The sequence below is a fragment of the Mastigoproctus giganteus genome, chromosome 14, assembly GCF_048544385.1.
Source record: "Mastigoproctus giganteus isolate SK-2022 chromosome 14, ASM4854438v1, whole genome shotgun sequence".
Taxonomy (NCBI): Eukaryota; Metazoa; Arthropoda; class Arachnida; order Uropygi; family Thelyphonidae; genus Mastigoproctus; species Mastigoproctus giganteus.
In genome coordinates, this window is record NC_143588.1 from 8,621,999 (window position 1) to 8,644,326 (window position 22,328).

At 36.5% G+C, this 22,328-nt stretch overlaps 1 protein-coding gene across 1 annotated transcript in view; it reads left to right on the top strand.

Annotated features, from left to right (window-relative positions):
- The first annotated feature begins 380 nt into the window (after nt 1-380).
- The window catches only part of LOC150074971 (uncharacterized), a 286,394-nt gene continuing 264,446 nt past the window's right edge, over nt 381-22,328 (top strand). Inside the window, exon 1 of the mRNA XM_090388694.1 lies at nt 381-406. The gene's annotated coding sequence lies outside the window, so the exon portion shown is untranslated. The remainder of the gene's footprint in view (nt 407-22,328) is intronic.

Consider the following 22,328-nt stretch of genomic DNA (forward strand, 5'->3'; position numbering starts at 1 on the left):
AATTTTATTTAAATTTTTGATTAATTTTTAAATTGTTTTTTTTTTTTAATTTTCGATTAATTTTTTAATTGTTTTTTGAATTTTTGATTAATTTTTGAATTGGTTTCAATTGAATTTTTGATTAATTTTTGATTGGTTTCAATTGATTTTTTACTGTAATCATTTTGCGTTAATCTCTTATTCTTTTTAATTTTTTTTTTTTTTTTTTTTTAGGAGCATTAGCAACTAAGGCCATGTTGCTCTGGGATATGCTGTGGTCATTCCCTGACCTTTCCGCATCCTCCATATTTGGTGGTGACGGGTTTGAACCCCGGTCTAATCAAGAAGCGTGCGCTACGCACTGCTGCTCCTTCCCACCTGGCTACGGAGGCACCTCTTTTTAATTTCTGGAGAGTATCATATTGAGGTAAATTTCTCTTATTCTTCTACAAATATCGATATCAATGTAGAACGTATTGAGCATCGTAGCTCTGTTCATCATCATCATCATCATCATCATCAGCCATTTTCAATCCACTGAAGGATGAAGGCCTCTCCAGCAACTTTCCAGTTTCTTCTGTTTTGTGCAATGGCCATCCATTTACTACCCAAAAACTCATGAATTTCATCTATCCATCTCCGCCTTTGTCTTCCAGGTTTTCTTCTAGCTCCTCTTCGGTACCATTCTGTTATTCTTGTAGTCCATCTGTCATCATGTCTTCGAGCTATGAGCCTTTCCCAAGACCATTTTAGTTGTTTAGTTTTGATAAGAATGTCCTTTACTTGAGTTTGCTGCCTAATCCATGTGTTTCTCTTCTTATGTAACAGTCTGATTCCCAATATAATTTGTTCCATTCTTTTCTGTGTAGTTCTCAGCTTCTCTTCCATTCTTTTGGTGATATGCAAGTTTCACTTCCATTTCAAATGTAAAATAAAGAACCAATGTATACAACCCACCATGACATGCAAGTTTCACTTCCATGTCATGTCATGGTGGGTTGTATATATTGGTTCTTTATTTTACATTTCAGACAAATTGGGATATTGCTCCTCAGTATGTGACTATATTTCTTGAATGCTATCCATCAAAAATTCTTCTTCTCTTGATTTCCAGCCATTTATCATTATTACAGCTGATGACTTGTCCAAGATAAGTATACGACTCCACCTTTTCAATTACTGCCCCTTCAATCATTATATCCTTTTCTATGGCATACTTGTTCATCATTACTTTTGTTTTAGCCATATTCATCTTTAGTCCTTATTAACTCTGCATAACTGATTAAGATTTTCCTCTAATCTTTGGGATCGTGGCTTATGACCACAATGTCATCTGCAAATCGTAAATGGTTTAAGTACTCTCCATTCACATTGACTCCTTTCTGCGACCAGTCTAATCTTCTGAAAGCTTCCTCAAGGGCAGCAGTAAACAGCTTCGGAGATATTGTGTCTCCTTGTCGAACTCCTTTCTCAATTTTAAATACTGTCAACTAACATATGAATAAAAAGAGCATATATTTGGAGGTGTAGATGATAAAATATTAAGCTGATATTATGGAAAAGGTAACATATAAACAGAAGATTCTTAGAGGTGAATACAATGCAAAGAGACAACTACTATTTTAAACACCGTATAATATTAAATTTGTAATTTTAAAAAAATAACTAACATCATTAATTTACACAATATACACTTACCTAGTAGCATGAAAGTGCTGCCAACAAAAAATACTAGTTCACAGCAGAATGAAAAGTACACCTATCACTCAAAAGTAGCAGTTCATCACACACATAAGACAATGACAATGGTAGTTACGTAATGATAAGGGTATTTCTTAATAAAAGGGGAGGTATATTTTTATCAGCTAAGTGGTGTGTGTGTGTGTGTGTGTGTGTGTGTGTGTGTGTGTGTGTGTGTGTGTGTGTGTGTGTGTGTGTGTGTGTGTGTGTGTGTGTGTGTGTGTGTGTGTGTGATTGAGTAATGGTAACTTAATGTTTATATAAATTGCAATTAGAATTGTTATTTTAGAGAGGAGAGTGATTTATGAGTGCAATGAATAGTTTGAGAGATAGAATGGGAGACATTTTTTAGTCATTTTTTTGCTTAAACCTATCTTATTTTCTTAAAAGATATAAATAATTTTAATTTTTTGATGTTTGTAATATATTTTAGGAAAATGAACGATTCTAAAGGAAGAGGGAGTGTTTTTAGGGAGGGGTGATTTTTTGTAAACGTGTACATTTGTACTAGAAGTTTCTGTATGTCATCGACAAACCCTGTGAGCTGTCCTTGCAGCCTGTCTGTACTGCTTAGAGAACTGCCCCAGGTCTTTTTCATTTTCCACTATCCTGAGTGTAGTACCGCAGAGTTGGTATGTTAATATGGGATTACTGCTATCCATTGCATTTGTCAATTTAAACTTCAACTGCCATTTCTCAAGCCCATCAACCTAATTTTCTTAGCTATTGCGAGCCTGCCAACCTTTGCATCATCTATTTATGCCCTAATTATAGTTAAGATAGAGCAACTTCTTTATCATGGCTCCCAAAAGTGCTTAATTGATGCAATAAGATACATTAAATATATTTAATATCTGCATTCATTGTACAACGATGTGCAATGAATACAATATAAAAATTTTAGTAACAAACTTACGCAAGCAGCAAACACCAAATCCAGCAGCACACATTCCCTGTGGTAGCCCCTTCAGGTTCCTACACTCTCTGAAGGAATAGCAGTTGCCTAACTGACTTCTTTGAGCATCACATGGCCCATTCGGGAAGCGTACTACAGTGAAAAAGGATAGACCTGAAAGAAAATAAAATGCTGGATCATTTTGGTTGAGCTCTATTATTACTCATTGAAATGCAATTAAATACAAAAATTCTTTTATGACTTAAGGGGATAGAGTGGTTTTGACAAGTACCGCTTAACTAAAAACAAGTTAAGGTATTTTGAAATATACTTGTAATTTTCAGAAAACCATGGAAATGTAAATGCATGTGTTGGTTTGGGTGGTCATTGGATGAAGGAAGTTGAATTCTAGACCAGAATTTAATAATTATGTATATTTAAATATGCCATAACATGATGCCCATTAATAAAAGAATGTATATCAAAATAAAGATTCATAACTTAATTTCAAATCATGTCCCCTTCAGAGTACTCTTCTTGGAAATACAGAGCCCAGTAATTCTGCTATTGTTGGAAACAAGTCTGAAATTCTTCTGTAATACTGTCAGTTATCTTTTGAATCTCTCTCTCTCTCTCTCTCTCTGTTAAATATCTTTTCTTGATGCTTAGTTTCAAGCCACAGGGAGCAAGGGATGGAGTTTCCCTTTGCTTTTTACCAAAACATAAAGGGGATGGAGGTCCAGAGGAATTTAGTTCTTGGCTGAAATCTGTTGGACAGGTGATGCATTCCATCAGTCAGTTTCAAATTAAACCGAGTTGAATTAAAAACAGTAGAGAAGAAAATATAGATTTGGGTATCATAATCCATGCAGATGTGAAATCCCCTATACACCATAATCCATGCAGATGCGAAATTCCCTGTGCATCAGAAACCCTGACTAGCAGAAAGGTGGGTACATGATATCTTGACATCTTGTAGATGCAATAGGCCTGGTCAGATTGACCAGGCCTGTTGCATCTTTATGAAAAGATTGTGAATATGTCAGCTTGGTAAGTAGATAACTGTAACTTGGTAACCAGGCATTTAGAGATGATTTGATTGCGGCATAGAAGACTCTGAGGGGGGGGGGATAATAAATGAATGAAAGGGAAATATTCACAATGTTAAATGATCTAGTACTATAGTCATAAATTCACAATTAAGGGGAATGTTAATTCCATAGGTAATTGAGGCTGATAGCAAGCTATTGTGTCAGCTGTATGCTGCAACATACAGCTGACACTAATCCAGTAAATTTGATAAAATATTGCACAATGTGCAGAAAAATCAAACATTACAATCCAGAAATAATAAGGCAATCTGGCACTCGTATTAATTTTTCTGCTATTTGTTATATTAAAGCAGAGTTTAAAAAGTTGTAATATCGCTAAAACTATCTGTTTTGTCTGAGTGTGTCACTAGAGACTATCTGCTGTCTGATAAGGGACCAGAAATAGGTTGTCACAGCATTCTCATCTTTTAAATAAATGGCCAGTTAGCCTTTTGGTGATGCCATCCATTTGAAAGTAGTGCAGTACCAGCATGCTTGTTACCAGCTTGTTCTGCTATGAAAATTAAGACCATTGAATTATAAATGCAGTTTAAACCCATTTGGCTGCAAAAACAGGTGAAAGGACAAGGTAATCCTACAAACATCAAAAAATTTCTGAGGCCATATAGTTTTAGCTATAGTATAACTTTTAATTTTTCTCTTTTAGTGCTATCTTTTATTCTTAAACTTCATAACCCTGGTGAACTGCTCTTGCAAATTACAGCCTTGTGGCTGGCCATACAGTTCTTGCATGAGTTGGTAACCATTTGATGTCCTTTTAGAACAGCTGAAAGGGATAAAAATGCCAAGTTTTGGTACAGCTGGAAAAATGTACGCTTCATTAAACCTGTGGTTAATCTGTTCCATAAACAGTCTTGCTGATGCGCACAACAGATTTAATTTCATATACATAGAAGAACAATTAATTTTCTTTTATCCTCCAATTTAAAAGGGTTTTTTTTTTTTTTTTTTTTCATATTCATTCCGTATTGTGGAAGTGGATCTATATCTAATCCACTAGGTCTATATCTCTAAAATCTGGCAACTCTCAATCCCTTGGGTGCTGGATATTAAAGAGTTTACTCTGTTAACTTCTCTAAAGGCTGTTCCTGACATGTCATGTCATGTGTTCCCGAGTGTGCTTTACTCAGTCTGTTCCAAAACTTGATGCAAACTCATTTGAATCACACATTGCAAAGAGTTGCAGATATATACAGTACATATCTTTACTGTGTCTCCACATAACACATAATTAATGAGCAGCATTAGAAAAAAATATAAAAGATAAATAAAAAAATATAAGCTGTCACCACTTACCTGAAAGAATTACTACTATTATATATAGCTTAGTTACAATAACCATTTTCCCAGCTTTTTGGTAGCACCCATTGAGAGAAACTGCGAGTGAGTGACCGAGCACAATTGTGGAAATAACTGTCTTTATATACATGTCTATATACCAAGATGAATAATTCTAGAACACTGTTTAAAGTCATAAGCAGGTAGGGATAATGTGAATAAGAAGCTGATAATTATATGAATGAAATAAAAGGCTTAAGTTCTGCAAATTGCAGTGTTTGGGGACTAGGCACCTGCAAAGTGATCTGATTGAAGTGTATAAAGCCTTGAATGGTTTGAGCAAGCTCAGTTGTTAATGGGATTCTTCCTCTTGACCAGATTAGCCACCTGAGAGGACATAAATTCAAATTGAGTAAAGACAGTTGTAGAATGGATGTGCGGAAATTTGCCTCTAGCCAGCGGGTGGTTGATTGCTGAAACAAACTTCCATCTGTTGTATAAGTTGACAGCTTAAATAAATTCAAGACAGAACTAGACAGACATTTGGAGTGAATGGATGGGCGGGAAGAGGTTTTTTTTGGCTGATGTATATAAGCTTGCTTTCTTGCATCATATGCCTCTACTAATGCTAAGTCAGAAAATATTATAGTGAAATTATAAATTTGAAAATTAAAATATTACATAATAAATATTTCTTAAACTTAAACCTGTCAACTTATTTCATTGAGGCAAAGGATAGGAGAGGCTGGCAAATTCAGTAGATAGCACAGAGGGATTATTATGATGTTTGGGTAAATATGATATGCCCATGTACATAAATAAAATATTCTTGGAGAAATGAAGTGCTTGCACACCAGGTATCACACTGCCTGCATCCACATAGTGTTCAGCATCATCAAATAACTTCCAGCATAATTTTCCATTGTCAATCTCGCAAAAAAGTGTAGTAATGTGCATTTCATCTCAAGGATAGAGAAACGGCATAATAATGAAAATGTATTATTACATTGTTTAGTGTAATTGCATCATTACTACATTAGTTGAATTTTAAAACAAACTGAAGTTCACATGTTAGGCATCAAAGGTAGCCTATTTGTACTCTCATCAGTGGGCAGTTAAGTACTATGGGTACCTTACCACATACTGATGAGAAGCCAAATATCATCAAAAGCTGAGTGCTATCTGTTTGATAGCACTCAGCTGTCACACTTCTCTAATGGGGAAGTATTACTTATTTGAAGTATAAGAGGAAGGAAACTCGTGAAGGATTTCACAATATGAGATGTTATAATAATAATGCTTAACATACAAACTCCAGTTTATCTTAAAATTCACTGTTTAGTAATGATGCAATTGCACATTACAAAATAGTGTCAACTGCACATTATTAAACAATGCCATGGTTCGAGACTTTCTGCTTCCTAAAGTTTTATTAGTGAAAATGCATTATTAATGATTGTAAATTCTGTAGACTAATCTATTGATTCTCATTTCTGAGAATTTTTGGGTGACACTGTTAGAATATTCTTTACTTGTTACTCTGAACAATAATGAGTAAGTACAAATATACATCAAATGGGCAATTTAGTTGAGAGATGTGGCTTTCTACTTTTTATTTAGTAACTTATTACTGTTTTACTTTGTGGGATTGTTAATCACTTTTCATTAGTTAATTCCACTATATTCATTTAGACTGGTGATAAGAAAACTTTTTAGTGCTATGACTCTGATATTCACTGGCATATCATTGTTTTATAAATAATGAAAGTTAACACTAGAAGAAATGACTTAATTTTAAAAAAAATGTTATTGATGTATTGTGTTCATCTCAAAGATTCAGTTGGGATAAGTTGGCATTCTGTGCTGGCTGTTACTATATTCTAACATTTATACCCTTTGAATCATGCATTCATGTCAAAAGGCAAGGGACCTTTTGACATGAAGCACTGCTTCCATTAAATTTCCACAATATATTGCAAACAGGTCCAAGAGTTAAATGTGTTTTAAGTAGTTCCCTCAAAGCAATATGGCTACAAGGCATCAGTATACTGCCTGTAATTGCATATATTCTTTGGTTGGTTTGCCTGTTTACTGGACAAAACCCCCTGAGTATCCATGATATAAGTTTGTGCAATCCTCTCCAGAGGCTGACTAACTCAGCCACATTGCAGAAAAAGCCCATAAATATTGTTCTCATTATTTGATGGGATTTGAACCAGGCTTCACATGGTGTGGGGTGGGAGATAGTAATTATAACCAGTGTTACCCACAAGGGCAGGTTTTCCAGAACATCACATCATGATATAGCATTGGTGGTTCCATGTACTTCATACTATGAAAAACACCCCAGACCACAACATCTTAACTTTACAGTTTGTGGAATTGTGTCCATGGGCCAATTTGACTGTTGTGTAGGCTGCAAAACCCAAAATTCAAGGTAGGAGGTGACCCAACGAACTGAGCTGGGTGACTCTACTCAGTTCGCCGAAGATTAGCTAACTGTCTCAATTGAAGTGCACTTACAAATACCTCCAGTTGATGCAACTGCACATTCGAACACAATTTCACAGTCGAACCCAGCTCTGAATAGGTGACAGATGGTGGTGTATCATGCTGACCAAGCTGCCATGGACTGTTTTGGCTGGATCAGTAAATATCGGTATTAATGGCTCTCAAGCACTTATAATCATAAGCGTAGCCTTCCATGGCAGCCTAGTCAGCATGATACACTGAGTAGTCTGCTGTGGAGACTAACTGAATCCAAAGCTGTTCAAATAAGTGCCACCTGCCACTTGTTTGGAGACTTTTTTTAAATTTTTTTTTATGTGAACCCCAAACACAAGAGGTATTAGAACCTACAGTACTTAGTACCGTGCTTGGGTTGGAGGTTGAGAAGATGAAAGAAGATATTTGTTGACATTGGACTTAAACTTCTGTAGACTGTAATTTTCAGGAAATACGTATGAAGGAAGGTGGTTGTTCCAGAAAACGGCAGTTGAATGAATAAATGAAGAAGATGAAAAGTTGGTTCTGTGGGTTTGAAGTTGGACAGTAAATGGATGTTGACTGGTGGCAGCACGTGTTCGGACTCTTTTCAAAAAGAGAAAGCGGGAATTATAGAAGCCAATTCAGAAGAACAGTGCCCATGGAAGTATCTGTAGAAGAGGCATAGAGCAGAAATAGTACGTCTATGAGAAAGCGAGTGGAGAGACTCTGTTAGAGATGAATCATTAATTAACCTAACTGCCCTCTTCTGAATGGAACCAAGAAGCCTAAGAGAGGTTTTGGGGGCACCACCCCAGATGTGGGAACAATATTCCATGGCAGGGCGGATTTGTGATTTATACAGAGTGAGCAGCTGTTTGGAAGAAAAGTAACGCCGAGAGCGAAAGAGAAAACCAAGTTTTTTAGATGCAGAGGAAGCAATATTTCTAATGTGCTTGTGCCAAGAGAGATTAGAAGTCAGGGTAATCCCCAAAAGAGATATATCATTTTGCCTAGAAATCAGAGTGTCACTAAAGATAAGCATAGGAGCAGAAGAATCCTTTTTGCGAGATATAAGACAAGACTGAGTTTTAGATGGGTTGAAATCAACTAAGTTGTCTTTGCCCCACTGGAGAATTACCTGAAGATCGGCATTTAAGGAATTGGAAGCAGATTTTCGAGAAGTTGAAGCTGATTGAGCAGGATAAGGTTTCTCAAAATGGAAAGTGGAATGCAATGTGCTATCATCAGCAAAACTATGGATAGGATTTCCAGTCAATGGAAGAAGGTCATTAATATACAAGAGGCAAAGAGTGGGGGAAAGAACTGAACCTTGGGGGACACTGGCATTAGAGAAGTTAGAAGACAGAGAGCCATCTACCATCACCCTCAGTGAGCGATCAGAGAGAAAACTGGATAATCAATTACTAAAAACAGTTGGCAAACCATAAGATGGAAGCTTGTTTAGGAGACCTTTATGCCAAACACGATCAAAAGCCTTTGAGATGTCAAGAGCAACTACTTGTGTTTCACCAAACCTTTCCATTGAATTAGTCCATAAATGAGTAACATAAGCCAGAATATCACCAGTGGATCGACACTGATGGAATCCATACTGGTGATCGTTGATCAGGCAGAAGGTTTCTAGGTAGTTTAAGAGTTGGCAGTTAATTGATTTCTCCATTACTTTAGAAAGAGTAGAAGTAATTGCAATGGGACGATAATTGGATGGGAGGGATTTTTCATCCTTTTTAGGAACTGGCTGGATATGAGCAAATTTCCAAGCAGAAGGAAAAACACCTTTGGAATAAGAAAGTGAAAAAAGGTGGCAAAGAATAAGGGTAAGTTCAGGAGCACAGGTTTTGAGAACAAGTGGAGAAATACCATCAGGACCTGGAGCTTTCTTAGCATCAAGGTTCATCAAAATTCTTCTGATATGCTTTTGACGGAAGACCACAGGAGGCATTGAATGGAACGTGTTGGGAATGGTGGGAGGTGTTTTACCAAGATCATTAATGAGCTGGAAGAAAAATGGGATGCTAGCAGGTCAGCTTTATCCTTGGCTGAAGTGACAACAGAACCATCTGGTTTGGACAGAGGTGGGAGCAGAGATGGGCAAAAGTTGCGGCCAATAGCTTTGGCAAGAGACCAGAATGCTCGGCTACCATTAGGGCAAGAAGCAAGTTTTCTACTCTTAGCCTGTTCAAACTCTAGTTTTGATCGACTAATAACTGCGTTACAATTGTTGCAAGATTTGGTGTATGCAGAAAATGAAACTGGAGAATTAGAAACAAGCCAATTATGATATGCAACATTTTTCTCTTGAACAGCCTTAGCACATTTATTGGAAAACCAAGGTTTAGATAAAGGACGAGATTTTAAAGTGAAGTGTGGGATAAAGGATTCCATTCCTGCAAGAAAAATTTCAGTTCCTGGGTTTGGGTTCAATTCCTGTTGGTGACTGGAGAAATTTTTAAAGTCCTCTTTATATGAGGCTGTAATAGTTTTGTTTGTTTGTTATTTTGTTTTTAGGAGCTTTAGCAACTAAGGCCATATTGCTCCATGGATATGTGATGGTCATTCCCTGACCTTTCCGCATCCTCCGTATTTGGTGGTGACGGGCTCGAACCCCGGTCTAATCAAGAAGCATGTGATACGCACTGCTGCTCCATCCCACCTGGCTACGGAGGCGCCTAGGCTGTAATAGTTAGCTAATCTCAGGTGGAGGGTATAAGGTTTTTTCCTGTGAGTTAAACTGAATTTTTCAGCCCACATAACCATGTAAATCAGCACACACACACGCACACACACACACACTTCTAAAGGCATAATATGGTCCATACTAGGAGCTGTTAGCACCAATATTAAATAAATAAGTCTGTTATGTCTGTAGAAGTGTGCTGTTTTTTCTAACTAAAGCTATGAGGTGTCAGCATTTTGCATTTATAATTGGATGCATTCTTTAGTCAGCCTACTGGACAAAAAAAATCAGTTTCCAGGAGAAAAAATCATGCAACTCACACCTCAGACCAACTAACTCAGCTATGTTGTAAAAATGCTCAAAATGCTGCAAAATCTTCAATATTGAATTGTGAGTGGGATTAATATGAGAGGATATTGATTACAACTGCTATGCTTCCCATAAGGGCACAGTTCTTGTGAATAGTTCAGTATATTAAATACCAATATTCTTACTGGCTTGATCAAAATTAATCAGTGACCACAGCTTTAATAGTCGTGGCATGTTGATGTGCAAACTAATCACATGACTTGGATGAGTCTGATTGCAACAGAAGGTAACACAGTTTGTATCTTAGGATCTGTTACTTAAAATTCACTCTGAATCACTAAGTGATGGTTATGGGATGAAACTACCTGCCAGTCTTTCAATGTGAATATGCCACAAATGGAAAATAAACTACATCTAAAAATTACTTTGCTTTAAGTAACATGTTCACTGCTTTTCAGGCAAATGGATTATTAGAATAAACTCATTCTGATTGGGTAGTGGTCACTACATATTCACTTTTTCATTTTTCTATTGAATCATTCAAGGAAGTAATTTTGGAAGCTACTAGGCTTTTTGTTCCGACTAAGAAATACTGCTGTAGGTTTAGGCCCAAATGGATGTCAGAACAAACTTCCATCTGTTGTTGTGGTAGTTGAAAACTTAAATTGATTTTAAATTGATAAAGGCAGAACTAGACAAACATTTGGAGTGACCAGATGGGCGAAATGGGAAGGGTTTTTTTTTTTGGCTGATGCTGTATAAGCTCACTTTCTTGCATCATGTGCCTCTACTAATGCTAATCTAATAACAGCAGCATAAGACTATAGCTGTTTGCTTTTGTAACTAAAATAAAATTTTGTTTTTGTAGTCCTTATGTATTACTGTTAAAGGAATCCATATTTTTGCATCGAAGTATAATGAGATGGGAAAATTAACCTGCATGTCATATAAATAGCTTTTTCTTGAAGTGTTGATGAGTTTCTTGATGAGTGAAGATGTAATTGTACTATTATAGGAAAACTTAAACATTGTTATCGATTAAATGATAATTCATGCAGCTGCACATATACAGAATTAAGATCGTGTGACCTAGTATTGAGAGAGGGGGGGACAGGAACTTGGATGATACTATTGCAGGATAAACAATAACCATGGCATTATATGATGGGAAAAGGATAACCAGGTATGGAAGTTAATGAATGTGATGTAGTACAGATTATTGTTTCTGACCCGGCATTTTTCAGGACACTGATATCCGTGAGAATTGTCCACTTTTTTTGCAGACTGTTTCCTCAGAAAATAAAATCTACATTTTGATATTTTGATGCACTTTAAAATAAAAAGAATTTATGTTTAATTTATATATAGTAAAAATAAATCTTGTGTAATTAATTTGAATTATTTTGTTTCTAGTCATGATAACAAAGGTTTTCTGTACTGAAAGTAAATGAATGAAATGGAGTACACATAGAGTTGATATTCTGCCAGTCTTACCCATTCCAAAGTATTCTTTTGAAAAGCACTTTAGTAGAGGATTGATAGATTAAATGAAGGTGTCTGAATTTTATCCTTCCATTGCTGGTATAGATGCCCATTCCCATGTGGCATCTGTGAGACACTAGTAATGTCTAATCTTGCTGTAGAGCTTTGGTTTTGCTGAATATGAACAACCCACAAAAATACAGATGTTTGTGTTGCATCTGCAGACACCATGCAAGTGTCAGCATTTCAATCTGCAGAAGGAGTGAAAAAAATTTTAAAAATGATGAAAACTATTATTACTGTTGGTTTCTCTTGTTTATTTTAATTTGATATTTTTAATCGAGTTTAGAAAATCATAATTAATGGATCACTGCTTTCAATTCAGTACAAAAAAGCTAAAGATCACAGACAGTGCTTGAGTGTCTGTTGAATTGAGGGTGCAAGTGACAGAAGGTTAAGAGTGAATTTGTGTCATGGGTTGATAGCAAATTGCTATGTCTTGAATTTCATTGTTAGTGAAGAAAGGTTGGTTTTAAAGATTAACAATGTAGAGGAATCAGAGCTATTCAATGAAACTGCACATGCAACTTTCTCTGTCATTACTCAGAGTATATTCAGAATACTTGTTTTGTATATTCCAGAATGTAGATAACAATCATCTAAAAAAAAAAAAAAAAAAAATTTATGGTTGACTTACATGTCATGTATACCAAATACGGAGGATGCGGAAAGGTCAGGGAATGACCACCGCATATCCCGGAGCAATATGGCCTTAGTTGCTAATGCTCCTAAAAAAAAAACCAAATAACAAAATAAAATAACATGTCATGTATAAAATCCTAGGGTTTGAAGACATGAATTAATACCAGTTAAAAATAATTACAATTAATTAAATTTTTTTTACACAATTATACAGTGTCACTCACCTTTTAAAATCCACAAATTTATTCATCTTCTTCATCAAAACAAAATGGAACTCTTAGGAAGTTTGTTTTTGGGTATACTTCTCAAGTTCTTGAAAATTAGCATTAGCATTAGTAGAGGCATATGATGCAAGAAAGCAAGCTTATGCAGCATCAGCCCAAAAAAAAAAAAAAAAAAAAAAAAACCACTCCCATTTCACCCCTCCGTTCGTTCAAAATACCTGTCCAACTAAGCCTTAAAATTATTTAGGCTATCATCAACTTCCACAACAAGGGATGGAAGTCTGTTCCATCCCTTGTTCTATCCTACAACTACCCGCTGGCTAAAGGCAAATTTCTGCACATCTATCCTACATCAGTCTTTCCTCAATTTGAATTTATGCCCTCTCAGGTGATTATTCTGAGCAAAAGGAAGAATTCCATCAGCATTGAGCATGCTCAAACCATTCAAAGCTTTATACAACTCAGTCAGATCACCTCGCAGGTGCCTAGTCTCCAGACCCTGTAATTTGAAAAACTTAAGCCTTTCTTCGTAAGAGCAACCCTTTGTTCCATTCACTAATCTTGTTGCCCTTCTCTGTACTCGTTTCAGCAGCTGTACATCCTCCTTGAAATGAGGCCTCCAGACCTGTATACAGTACTCAAGGTGTGGCCTGACCATTGCCTTATACAAGGAAATAATCACCTCCTTATCTCTGCTAGAAAAATTCCTGTATATCATTGACAAGACACCATGAGCTACTCTTGCAGCCCGTCTGCACTGCTCAGAGAATTTCATATCTGCCTGCACAACCACCCCCAGGTCCTTTTCATTCTCTACCACTGTCAGTGTAGTACCACAGAGTTGATACGTTGCTCTGGGGTTGCTGTTTCCCATATGTAGTACTTTACATTTGTCAATGTTAAACTTCATTTGCCACCTCTCAGCCCATCTGCTCATCCCTTCCAGATCCTGTTGCAGCAGCGTAGCATCAGTAGTGTCCTTAACAACCCTGCCAACCTTTGTATCATCTGCAAACTTGGACATTAAGCTTGATATACCATCATCAATATCATTTATAAATACAGAAAACAATAATGGACCCAACACTGAACCCTGAGGGACTCCAATAATAACATTAGTTCACGATGAGCAGTGTCCATTGATTACTACTCTCTGTCTTCTCCCCCTCAACCATCCCTTTATCCATAGCAGCAATTTGCCTCCATTGCCACACTGCTCCAATTTCTGCAGCAGTCTTCCATGTGCAACAGTATCAAAAGCCTTTCTAAAATCCAAATACATAATATCAAAGTTATTCCCTGCATCCAGTTCTTTTGTGACTGCATCATAGTATCCAATCAAATTGGTCAGGCAAGACTTTCCCTTAAGAAAACCATGCAGTGTCCGAGCTATAACTGAAGTCTTGTCTAGATGATCCTGCAGTGCTTCTTTAATCAGTGCCTCCATTAATTTTCCTTACCACTGAAAATAAATAACAGTAGCCTTCTCTACTAGAGAAGCGTTATTTATTTGAAGTAATTCAATAGTAGCTACCTTGTTGTGAAGGCAACCACATTATGAGATACAATTAAAACGATGCCTTCTACGCTACAATCGTAGCTCAAATCTATGGGTTAACTATGGTGTATTTACACTGATATTATATAGTTAATTATCAAAACCCATAAGGATTATGCCTAGTGCATTTAATTTTCCAAATACATTACCACCACACCCTTTTGGCATCTCTCATAATGTGGATATAACTTCGCAACTGAGATGGCTTGTTGTATTACCTGGGTACCTTCCCCCCACCCCCTGATGACGAAGCCAAACAGCTTCGAAACGATCGTCTGGGTGGTGGTACCGCTGAAAATAAATAACAGTAGCCTTCTCTACTAGAGAAGCGTTATTTATTTGAAGTAATTCAATAGTAGCTATCTTGTTGTGAAGGTAACCACATTATGAGATACAATTAAAACGATGCCTTCTACGCTACAATCGTAGCTCAAATCTATGGGTTAACTATGGTGTATTTACACCGATATTATATAATTAATTTTCCTGGAACAGAATTTAAACTCACAGGTCTAAATTGAACTTTAAAGATTGTTAATTTCACATCAAGGCACTGTTTATAAAGAAACCAATTTGCAATACAGTACATTTGCAAAGGAATGTTTGGTTATGTAACAACAGCCTCCTGTTTACTTTTAACTCCATGTATATAGATCATCAATGAGTGATGTAGCATTGTTACTATATCTGTAGGTTTTAGTTTTGTGACCATTCTACATAATGGAGTATATACTTCGTTTGCTTAACCACTTTCTTTACAATTTATTGTACGGTGTAATAAAATATCAAAATGTAAACTTATAAAGGACAGAAACAGTTGACAATAGAAATAGAAATAATTAAAAAGTAGGCAGTGGTTTTTAATACAGATTTTATGTAATATACTATGAGATTTAAAAGATGACTAAAAGGGGCAGGGGCATCAGTTATATGATGAATATTTGATTAAGCACGGATTCTTAGAGCAGAAAACAAAGATGTAAACTTATAAAGGACAGTATATTCTAGCTAACAAACAGTATATTCTAGCGTGCGAGCTAGAATATGCTGTTTAAAAATGTGCTTTTGCTGTATTGAATCAATGAATTGTCACCCTTGCAGTTAACACAGTGATTATGATCACTGTCCTTCCACCATGTGGGGAAGGTCATAGTTGAAATCCTGTCTCAGCAGAAGCAACTTTTATTGGCTCTTCTCCTTCTCAGCACAGCTGAGTTAATTGGTCGCATGTGCAGTTGCATGGTTTTAACTCCCAGAAACTGTTTCCCCCACTGTTTCCTCCACTGCTAATATTGGTAATTGTATATTCAAATTTGTAACCCGTTCTATTTTCTGTTTCCTCAACAGCTTGGTCTGATGATGGGTATCGGTAAGATAGTAAAGAGATAACCCAATCAAAGAATACATGCTATTGCATACACAAAATACTGATGCCTCGTTGCCTTAGTTTCTTTGGCAATAACACACATTGCCAGTACCCACTATTGCCACTTATGTTCTATCATGCGCTCTAGATAAGGGACCAGAAACAGGTTGTCACAGCATTCTCATTTTTTAAATAAATGGCCAGTTAGCCTTTTGGCTAACTGGCCATTTATTTAAAATTGGCCACAGTATTGGACACAGTAAAACAGTTTTACAATATGCACCTGCTGTTTCAGTTAGCATGGAAGTCACAACACACACACACACATAAGAGGCATAGCTACAGTGCATGTGTTGCATAAGAATGAAAATTAGTACAAAAGGGTACTAATATAAATAGAGACAATTTAAAAGTAATAAGAGACAACTAACTACTAGTTAGCTAGCTCAGCTGGTTATATGTTATATATAACCTTTTAGATATAAAAGGTTAATTTTTATGTATAACATTTTAGATATAAAAGGTTAATTTTTATGTATAATATTTTAGATATAAAAGGTTATACATAAAAATTATGAGAAAGATATTCCAGACAATGAAATGTAATACTGCAACAGGATATTGGATTGAAAATGCTTTATGTGAAAAGATCATGATATACTCTGTTTTATTTTGATGGAGGAATCTATCTGGTGGCAACCATGAGGACATTTTCACACACACTCCAATTGTAAAGGGCCATATGTGTTTCAGTAAGATACTGTTCCCTGCTGTAAAACTTGCAACGAGATAGTAATAGAGGCATGTGATGCTAGAAAGCAAATGTATGAGCATATGTAGCATCAGCCAAAAAAAAAAAAAAAAAAAAAAAAACAATTTTACACATCCATTCCCTCTAAAAGTTTGTCCAGTTCCTCTTTGAATTTTTTTAAACTATCAACTTCCACAACAACAGATGGAAATTTGTTCCAGCAATTAACCACCCACTGGCTAAAGGCAAATTTCCGTATATCTATTCTTTAACTGTCTTTCCTCAATTTGAATTTATGTCCCCTCAGGTTTGTAATCTGAGCATATATGACCAGCATATATGGAAATTGATCATGGATTTGTACATCACATGCTGTATTAAAAGATTTACTGCATGAGGAACGGCAAAGTATTTTTATCGAAACTTGCCAAAGATGGTGCAAAGTTTTCTGTATAGTCTGTCTACTGTATTGAAGGCCAAAGCTGGACCTACACCATGTTCAGATCCTGTTTTAGTTATATGAATGTCTTTTGGTGTCTCAGTACTTTTGATAACATGTTGTATATACTTGTATATGTACTTTCACCCATCTTTCAAATACAAACAATACATAATGTGTTGAGCCTGCATGGAGACCCGTATTATAACTTTTTTCTGCAGTGGCATGAACTTCACAAGATGGGGAAACATTCTTTGACATATATAGACTGCATTGGCATACAGAATTTGGCCATTGCTGTAGTACTGTTGACAGTTACCCACACTCCTGATAGCCCTTTCAACACCACTCATAAATTTTTATTGGGTTATGATCTTCAGGGCGCATTATGGCCATAGACGCCCATGCGCCAAAAAAAATCCCCAAACAAACAAACAATATGATCTTCAGAATTGGCTGAGCAAGAAGGTAGGTGTAGTCTTCGAACTTCAAAATGTTTCTCCAGTCATGCTTCACATTTCAGGTTAGGTCATATGGATGTATTGTCCCAATGGAAAACTTTATCACTATTAGGAAATTAAAGAAGTGGTGCACTTGATCTGCATTAGTGTCCTGGTAGTCCATAACCATCAGATCTCTGGCACAGTATAAGGATGCACATTATGCAAATAAATTTGACCCCAGGTGGTCATATCTGGTGGCTTGGCAACTCAGGGTCCTGATCTGGACATCATCTTTCTTGCTTTCTTGGTGATTCCCTTCTACTTCTGACTCTCTCTCTCTCTCAGGGTAACACGTGAATTTTTTTTTTTTTTTGGCTGGTGCAGCATAAACCTCAGGCTTCCTTGCACCTTAAGGTTAATAATTAATAATAATAATAATAATGTTAGTAACAGTAGCACCTGTCATCTTCAAAGTCTGGTAAAATACTGATTTTATCTTTCTGTGCTTTAAATCATAAGATACATTCAAACCAACAATGTATATTCTGAATGCACTTGGTTTAGACACCCACCAGTATTTTATAACACTGCAGGAAATAGTGTTGACAGTGGCAGGATTATTCGTATTTCAGTAACAGGTGATGCATACTTTCTTGTTATATTTTACCATTTTACAATATAGTTAGGGAAGGACACTATGTGGTTGTTTTCCATTATGGTTATTATTATATTAAAACCACTCTTATACCACGTGAAAATTAATAATATAATTTATTAGGCTGCACGCTTACATTACTATACATTAAGGTGACAATTTCGGTACCTTACGTATACCCATCATCATCTCAAGCTGTTGGGGGAACAGAAAATAGAAAGGGTTACAAATTTGAATATTTTAGAATATTACAGTTACAAATTTAAAATTACAATATTACTATTACAATTACCAATGTTACAATTACTATTACATTTTGCAAATGATGGTTCTAAAGTATTAAGTTTTGAATTGCCGTTACAATAGAAAACAGGAAATCTAAGGTAATTACAAAGAGATTAAATTCTTTCTTGCTGAAAGACTCCTTTTGCCTGCCTAACTGACTTGATTACAGACTATCTTATATCTGCCCTAGGCTTCTGTGTCCTGATAATTTATATGCATCCCATGCATTTTTCTTCTCTGCTACAAGCCTCATTAATTCATCTGACATCCATTTAGGCCTAAACCTTGAACAGTATTTCTTTGTTGGCATGAAAAGCCTAGTAGCCTCCAAGATTAAGTTTCTGAAGGCTTCCCATTTAGAATTCAACGTTGATAACATCATCAGTTGATCCCACTGTATAGAATTTAAAAACTGTCTGAGACCACTGTAGTCACCTTTACAAAGCAAAAGCCCTTCCCTTTACCCTTGATGGTAGTTATATCTTGATGGCAGTAATTCCCATATCCTTACATTGTGATCACTGTCACCCAGTGGTTCCTTTATCTATCTGCAAATTCTTAATGCATGAATAATCACTACTGATAATCAGATCAAGAGTATTACTCCCTGTGGTTGCCTCTCAAACAAATTGCGTAAAAAACACTCATCCAATAAATCCACAACAGACTTGCTAGTGTGCAAGTGACCAAGCGACAAGTTCCAGTCAATATCTGGAAAGTTAAAATCCCCCATTATAAGACATTTTGATTTACTGGCCCACTTTATTTCTCTGCACAATTGCTCATTGTACTCATCAGATTCATTAAGCTTATAACACAAGCCTACTCTCATTTTCCCTTTCCTAGTGCTTATGTGACACCACACTGACTCAACATTGCATTGTCCACCAATGTCAATTGGATGCACTTCCTTAGATTTTATGTGTTTCTTAACTAACAGCATAACCCCTCCCCCTTTCCTGTCCTGTCTATGCTTTCTGTACACATTGTACTCCGCAAATTCGAATTCTGCACTGCTTATATCTGTGTGACACCACGTCTCTGATATCCCAACAATATCCACCTTTGATGTTTTGACCAGCACTTCAAACTCATGCCGACCGGGCTAGCCGAGTGGGTAAAGTACCTGCCCGGCAACCCAAAGGTCGCGGGTTCAATTCCCGCCTCGGGCTTGGATCAAAGTACTGCAAAAACCTTGGGAGGTGCAATATAGCCACAGAAGCCGATGCGCCAACAACTACCAAATCAAAAAAAAAAAAAAAAAAACTTCAAACTCATCAAGTTTAAGGCTTAAGTTCTGAAAATTGCAGTGTCTGGAGACAAGGCACCTGTGAGGCGATCTCATTGAGGTATATAAGGCCTTGAATGGATTGAGCAGGTCAATGCTGATAGGATTCTTCCTCCTGCTCAGATTACAAACCTGGGGGGGCATAAATTGAAATTGAGGAAAGACAGTTGACGAACAGATGTGCAGAAATTTGCCTTTAGCCAAGGGTAGTTGACTGCTGGAACAAACTTTCATCTGTCTTTGTGGAATTTGATAGCTTAAATAAATTCAAGGCAGAACTAGACAAGCATTCGAAATGAATGGATGGGTGAAATTGGATGGGGTTCTTTTTTTTTTTTTTTTGGCTGATGCTGTATAAGCTTGCTTTCTTGCATCCTATGCCTCTACTAATGCTAATATTGGTAATTGTATATTCAAATTTGTAACCCTTTCTATTTTCTGTTTCCTCAACAGCTTGGTCTGATGATGGGTATCGGTAAGATACCCGAAACGTCACCTTAATATATAGTAATATAGGCATACAGCCCAATAAATTATATTATGAATTTTCACGTGGTATAAGAGTGGTTTTAATATAATAATAACCTTGCCTTTTTACCTTATGGGAAAAGTCAGTCAGTACAACACTTGTTACTTACTTCTTCCATCTCTGCCTGCATTAGCACTGCTTCCTATTCCATCAGAAACTATGCAGGTAGTTGTAATGAAATGTACCATGATGATGATAGCAGTTCGTGTAAAGTTGCCAGCCATTGCTGCATGTCAAATAATTGTGCTTCTAGCTAAAAATGAGATGAAAAAGTGACATGTAATGAAAATTCATTTTACTTGAGAATGCATATAGCAATAATGTATTATGAGAAAACATCACAATAATAAGCCTGAAACATGAATAACTTTAGAAAGAATGAAAATGAAATGCTTATACACGAGAAGGATTTCATAACCAAAAGTTATGGAAATAATATAAAGTAATGAGTGAAAAATATCATGGGAAGGGTAGTAGTAAAATATATGCCTAGAAACTAAGGCCATGTTTGTTTGTTTGTTGTTTGTTATTTGGTTTTTAGGAGCATTAGCAACTAAGGCCATATTGCTCTAGGATATGCGGTGGTCATTCCCTGATCTTTCTGCATCCTCCATATTTGGTGGTGACGGGCTCGAACCCTGGTCTAATCAAGAAGCATGTGCTACGCACTGCTGCTCCTTCCCACCTGGCTACGGAGGCGCCCTAAGACCATGAGATGTCGGTATATCATGTCTGTGAACTGCATGTATTCTGGTCAATTTTTGTTTTTAGAGAAGAAAATCCCCCCACTAACTTGGCCACCATTGTGTGGGAGGGGGGGATAGCCAATAAAAAAAACTCCTACTTGCCTGATTGGAAATATTCCTTGACAGAGGGAGCAGCAATATTATCTTTGACACTACCGTGAAATATCAAGCAATAAAAGAGTTGGATTGTTTGGAAGGGTGACAACCCAGGCTTACAGTGGATATCGCATTGGATATTATACATAACTGAGTCAAAAATAAATGAAACATTTAACCAAGGCTGTGCAATTGTATCCCGAGGCTAGAGTGCAAGATTGGTTTTTGAGGCCCCTTTTCTTTTGCTATGTCTAAGTTATAACCATTTAAGAAACATTTTCTCCCATCTCTTTTGGGGTCCAGGTGTATTGCATTCAGTGTACCTCCTTTTGCTCTCTAAAAAATCTATACTAATCTGTACTGCACTCTGTAACATCTACAGTTGTAAATATATGCATGTGCAGGTAATGGTGCAAACATGCAGGAGCTTATTTGTCACTAGTTTGATATTTGTTTCTCTGACCAGACATACAACATTAATTAGTTGAACACAATTGATGTATGCTGTCATATTACAGATTTGTGAATTGGTCGCTGTGAAAATGACCAGTGTCTTCTGAAGAATTAAACTATGAGTTCTTCCCAGAGGACAGACTGCTAACAAGATCACCTGCATCAACATTCTACATGTTTGTGATATAGTCAGATGAAATCTGGTAAAACAAGGGGTATCGATCCAGCCAAATCTAAGTATATGATGTCAAAATTATTTTTTGCATCCACTTCCTTTATAAAGGCATCATAGGATTCAGAGATCAGTCAGACAAACTGCCCCTTAACAAATCCATGCTGTGACTGCAATATAATTGCATTCCTCTTTAGATGGTCGTACATTACTTTTTTTAATCAGTAACTCCATTATTTCACTGGAAATGAAGTTAAGCTAACAGGTCTGTAGCTACTCATGTCACCTTTAAATCTCCCTTTTATGAATTGGGGATACATTTGCACATCTCCAGGGACCCCCCCCCTCCAAATCCAAAGATCTAATAATTATGGCTAAGGGTTTGCCTCCTCCCTTTATATAACTGGATAGAATCCATTCACCCAAGATGCCTTTTTTATGTAAAGCTTCACCAATTTCTCTTCCACTTTCCTCTTAGTTAGCACAGAATCATTTAGCTCCTTGTTAAATTTGAACCTCTGCTTTTTCCCCTCCCTAAAGAAGTTCTCATTCGTGAATGAGGATGCAAAATACTTATTCCGTTTGTTAACAACCTGAGCAGAATCATCAACAGTTAAACCTTCAACATTAAGTGGAAGAAT